The sequence below is a fragment of the Gambusia affinis genome, linkage group LG04 (genome assembly GCF_019740435.1).
Source record: "Gambusia affinis linkage group LG04, SWU_Gaff_1.0, whole genome shotgun sequence".
Classification (NCBI taxonomy): Eukaryota; Metazoa; Chordata; class Actinopteri; order Cyprinodontiformes; family Poeciliidae; genus Gambusia; species Gambusia affinis.
Window position 1 is genome coordinate 19,166,085 of NC_057871.1, and position 6,477 is coordinate 19,172,561.

Genomic DNA, 6,477 nt, shown 5'->3' on the forward strand with positions numbered 1-6,477 from the left:
AGAGCCGCGCCGCGATCACCAGCAGTCTGAAAGGACTGGAGGAGGGCTTTCATTTGGGCCGTCTCAGTAGTGAGATGATCCGCTCTCGTGGACAGCCTCCCTGTATCGGTCTGTCTGGCTCGCTTTGCCGGTACCAAAGGTGCAGCCACAGTAGATCGTTTGCACATCGCTTTCCCCATCGGCAACTGACTACGCGGCGCAGCGCCCGCCCAGTCGGTAGGCTGCTCCAGAGCAGCCAACCTATCCAGTCTGACTGACCGGGGCATGACGCAATAGTTGGGGCAAGCGTTATCCGACAGTGCCTCCCGGAGATGTTCCACACCGAGGCAGGAGGGACACAAGTCATGCCCGTCGTCGGGCTGAAGTGGAACCAGACAGGTCGAGCAGCATAAATTATCCAGCAACATACTGCTGAAAGGCGTGATTAGCCCGCCAGCAACAAGAAGTCAACACGAGCAGAAAACGCTACTGGCGACTCCGTTGTAGGAAAACCCCCGTAGAGGTTCCAAACTCAGCGTGAGCAGAAACGCCACTAGCAAATCGATTATCAACCAAAGATGAACTCAGCACGAGCAGAGACGCCACTGATGAGTCAGATAAACAACAGCAAAGTAAAATGGACTCAGCACGAGCAGAAAACGCTACTGGTGAGTGTAGATAAACAAACTGTAGAAGAACTCAACGCGAGCAGCAACGCTACTGGTGAGTTTAGGTAAACAACTCAACCGAGCAGAAACGCTACTGGTGAGTTCAGGCAAACAAACTATAGAACTCAACGCGAGCAGAAACGCTACTGGTGAGTTTAGGTAAACAACTCAACGCGAGCAGAAACGCTACTGGTGAGTGTAGGCAAACAAACAAACTGTAGAACTCAACGCGAGCAGAAATGCTACTGGTGAGTTCAGGCAAACAAACTATAGAAGAACCCAACGCGAGCAGAAACGCTACTGGTGAGTTTAGGTAAACAACTCAACGCGAGCAGAAACGCTACTGGTGAGTGTAGGCAAACAAACTGTAGAACTCAACGCGAGCAGAAACGCTGCTGGTGAGTTTAGGTAAACAACTCAACGCGAGCAGAGACGCTACGGGTGAGTTTAGGCAAACAAACTGTAGAACTCAACGCGAGCAGAAACGCTACGGGTGAGTTTAGAGAAACCAACTGAAAACGAACTCAGCGCGAGCAGAAACGCTACCGTGAGTCAAAAGAGCCACAAAAATTAACGTGGCAATTCAAAGCGAACAGTAAGCTATTGCCGAGAAAAGAAGAAAAACTTACCAGTCGCCGCGGCCACCGCAGATCAGGTAAGGTGAAAGCAGCTTGTGCAGCCCCTGGAGGGCGAGACTTACCCGCAGCTCCGACCAAAGCCGGTCACGGGGCTACCAGCAACAAGCAGCTAGGAAAATAGTGGTACACACAGAAGCAACCAGCTTCACACGACCACACACCTGTACTCAACACACCTGCGCGCGAGAAGAACAAAAGGGATTGATTGCCGGGTGCCACGTGACTATATAGAGTCACGTGGGTCCCCGGCAGGTCACAGGTGACTTTGTTGTCATTAGTACTCGACCTGCGCATGCGCAAGAATGATCATTCAGTGCTTGAAGCACCGCCTCTGGCGGTCAGTAGGGATGAAATAGAACTCACAGCAGCCTGCAGTGTGACATTTAACTGGCAGAACATTGGACACAAATAGATCCATCGTCCAGGAATTAATCAATTGCAATTCACTTCACACATTTTAGATTTTACTATAAACTTTTGTAAACTTGTGGCTGTCCTAACTTTTGTTCCTTTCCATCCTCCCAACAGGTCTATGAGGGAAAAAATTGAAGAGAATAGAAACCGAAAAGAAACAAAGACACAACTGTGATAGAATCACTGTGTAAAAGTTTAGACATTTGTCTTCATTTGTGTCTTTTTAATCAGCAAAAAGACACAAAACAACCTAATAACTACCTAATCTCATGAAATTAGGTTGTTATTGTTAACAACCTAATTCTTTGTTATTGAAATTAGGTGTTTCTGGAAGTGTACATTTCCAGAAACACTTGAATTGACACTTGCCAATTTGACACCTCTGAGTCGCCAATCATGAAGGTCGACTTTTAAGATGTTAGGCTAGCTTCGCTTAAGGATTTGAGCCACAAAGCAAGTTTAAATTGCTTAACATATGTTCCCTGTAAGTCCACATCCAGCAGGCTTTACTGTTTACCAGGACTGAATAAGGAGGATTAAATTACACAAGCTCTCTCTGATAATAAAAAAAGAAAGAAAAGAAAATAAGCTACTTTCCTTGTTCAGTTTTAGATTCATAGGAAAGAAAGAAAGAAAGAAAGAAAGAAAGAAAGAAAGAAAGAAAGAAAGAAAGAAAGAAAGAAAGAAAGAAAGAAAGAAAGAAAGAAAGAAAGAAAGAAAGAAAGAAAGAAAGAAAGAAAGAAAGAAAGAAAGAAAGAAAGAAAGAAAGAAATTGATGATTTTTGCTACACATTGAAATTATGTGATTAGAGATTGTCATTGAAACATTAACAATTTGAAAAAAAATTACTATTTCAATATTGATGATAGTAATATGATTGCAGTCTCTGCAGCTGGAACTAAAATGCAGGACATTGGAGGCAGAATTAAAGAATGATGGCATTTTAATAAAAATATACAGACAGGTACAAAAACAGATGGAAACAAGAGAATCCAGAAGGAAGCTAATGCAAGTGACTCATGTACTTGATTACAGGTGGCTGATGAACAGCTGAGAATGGAGACCAGGCAGGCAGACTGAGGGAGAGAGAGTAGTGACACAAAAGGACCAGATAAGGCATAAACACTAAAAAAGCACTAATCTAACAAGAAGCACAAGAATAGCTAAGCAAAGTACAACTAATAAACAAACAAACAAAAAACAAGCAGAAAATAACAGGCTGAACTAATGAGATCAAGACTGAGCATCAATTAAAGATACAAACACAGAAAAAAAAAAACTCCACTCCCTGGATATGAGAGATATACTCCATAATATTAAAAGCTTATACTGACTGGTCTCCTTAACCAGTCTGTGTCCAAGCTGGGTTAATTTTCACCCTGCAACCATTGTTTCCACTCCCTGCAACACCTTCTGCACAGTCCTTGTCTAGGCAGAGCTACAAGAGTCAGATAAGAGGGAATCATTTCCCCTTTCTTTAGGGGAAACCTTAATGACTCTGTTTGGTTGGTTTTGTCCCGCTACAGTTGAGTATTGGGAAAAAAATGTCCATACAATGTCATTATCCTTTATATAACCATGCTCTGTAAGGACATTATTTCGCTTTCTTCTTTGTTTCTATCATAATTACTGTGGCCGCACACTGTCCTGAAAGCCTTTTATGAAAAACAACTATTTGAAGTATAACTGCAGTGGAAATATAATAAGCCCTTAGATTTACCAGCATATTAGACCAGGCAACCCAAAGTACTTTTCCAATATTATCAAATTACAAACACAGACTTGGATGCATTTTATTGGAATTTTATGTAATAGTCCAACCCAAGGTAGTGTGTTAATATGAAGTGGGTGGAAAAGGAAAAGTTGTTATTTAATTATAATAAAATTTCAAAAGGTAGGTATACATTTGTAAATAATATCCAACAACCAATTCCCTTCAGAAGAAGCATATTTATCTACTTAAATAATCTCCATTTGAATGTAATCTAATCATAATTTAAACAAAATGCAAAACTGTTTTTCATATTCTCAAAACAAAACTCAGACGTTTGTCAGAGAATTTTTTAAAACAAACTGCATCATGAATACCAAACAGCACAGGAGACAGGTCTAAGATAAAGTTTTTGTAGAGTTTTAAAGCGCAGTTAGGGTACAAAAATATAACCCAAAATTTGAACATCTCAGGGAGCAACCATGGAGCACTGTCATCCAAAAGTAGAAAAAGTGTGGGACAATTTCAAACCTACAGAGACGTGGCTGTCCATCTAAACTGACAGGGTGGGTGAGTCTTCATCAGAAAAGCAGGCATTGGTAGCTCTGGGTGAGCTGCAGAGATCCACACCTCAAGTGGAAGGATCAATTGCATGCTGTGGTCTTTAAATACCAGAGCATTTTAAGTTAAGACCTGATGAATGACAGCAAACCTCTGACACAAACCTAACTATAAACATCAGCAGTCAATATCAGGTCATTTAGCAAGACAATGATTCAAAATATAAGGCTAAATTAATAAGGAAATGGTCCACAAGACCCAACATCAACTCTTTAATGGACATCACAAACCCTCACACTACAGAAACTTTTAGGTTGAGCTCAATACAAAGGGATGCAAGAAAAAAAACAAGACTCTGGATAGTCTTCAGACACACAAAGAGTGAGTAATGTGGGAATTTCTTCTTCAATCAATAAATGTGCTTAGACATTAGATTAAAAAAATTAATACGATAGTTTTACATGATTGTCCATGTGTTTATTTTAAACAAACTGATGTGTTGTTATCAGTTGTACTAATTGTTAATGAAATTATTTATATAATAGTGTCAAAACTAACCTGAAAATTTCTTCCCCTGACTGCTGGCTGTTTGTAATGTCTTTTGCCATTAAGACAGCTGAGCAGGTGATTAACAAAAAACAGAAATAAAAACTAAGGGCCAGTGTATATGTACATGTAAATTACATGTGTGCCAGAACCAGAGACACTTCCCTGTTTTTTCTGACCAAATCCCAGTGTTTTTGACGAGGTTACGTTGACCTTTCATGCTCGCCTGCTGTCCTCGTTGGCAGACAGACACATTCATTAGGCACAGCTCCATCAGCCGCAGATCTCTGGCCGACGCTGCTGCTCATTAAAGCAGAAAGCTGCTTTCACAAAGGAGCCATAAACAGAGACGGAACAAAGACAGAGGCTGGTAGGAAGGATGTGGGGTTGGGAAGATTAAGAAAGCTGAGATAGCATCTGGAGCTGTTTGCACATTGAATTGAACATCGCTATTAAAACTGGGTGATAAAAACCAACAGGGATAGGGCTGAACACGAGGAAACTTTATTTCTAAAATAAAAATCTTATACTGTTTCATAGCCCTGGATTCTGTTTGTCTTTGCTCCCTCTTTTTATAAAGTCGCAAATTTGATGTCCTCTTTCTGTATTGACAGTAAACAGCCCATGTTAAGGTCACATTCTTTTCAACAAAGCCATTAGATCTTTAACATCAAGTAGATCTTGAGAAAAAGCTTTATGATAAATGATGGACTGCTGATTTAAAATTACTAAGGAAGATGATGTGATTTGTTTTGGTCCTATAGGTGATTTATGTGAATTTGTGCAACATAGAATCCCACAGATCCATTGATCGCCTTTTACTTTGCTCTTCCTTGCACACACTTCAGTTTGATTCAGCTTGAGCTAAATCAAATTTATTGGTATTACAATCCAAAACAATTTCATTGAGGCAGAGAATAACAATACAACATCTTTCCTGTCTCTTATCCTTACTCTCATTTTTTCAAATTTAATGTTAGGTTTAACTGGGTTTAGGTTGAGTCTTGTGGTTTATTGGCATGGATGCCGCACAAACAACTCCGTCGGATTAAATATTATAAATATATATAAATATTTCTCCTATTTTGTGTCTAAGAAAATGTAATCACCCTAGTTGTCTCAGAGGAGAAACGAATATCAGTCATAAGTCAGAGTATTGCATTTTCTACTCAATGTAGCCTTTCCAGATTTATGATGACTTAGCATTTCTTCATCCTAGCTCATCTTTCTTTCAACGCTCCAAAGTTTTGCTTTATAAAGATCAAATATTTAAAGATGAGAGATGAATAGTGCTCATAATGCAAATGGAAAACCATTTTGTTCCATTTAAAATCATATATGCTACAATATGGAGGAAAAATATGCACTTAAACAAATATTAGATTAAAAAAAGTATATGATAGTTCACCAGGAATGACCACTAAACCCTGTTTGTTGTTGTTGGTAGTGGTGTTTATATTTAAGAGGAAGGTGTGGAAATTTAAAAACAAGTACATAAAAAAAAAATACAATAAACTAATAGTATTTAATTTACGTAATAAAAATGCTAAATAAATTATATTAATTAATCATCATCATTACTCTTTCACTAGTTATATGTGGAAATGACGTTAGCTGTGCATAACGCCACCACGATCATCAATGTTACAAAGCAATACAACATAAAAGTTGTATTGCTTTGTAACATTGCTTTGTGCACTCAGTTAGACTTCGTAGTTTACTTCTCCTTTAAAAATAATGAAAAACTGTCATTTTATAGTTCCTTGGATGATGTGAACAGCATCCAACGGTGTAAACGCGTGGAGACTTTCCATTCGCTCACAGAATTTAAGTTGCTTCGTTGCTTGGCAACTGGACCCCGCGGCATCTTGGAAGTTGTAGTCAATACAGGGTTTGGTCCGTTTTACCAGTCCCAGGAAGCGGGAAAGATAAAACTACATATCCCAGAGTTCTACTGTT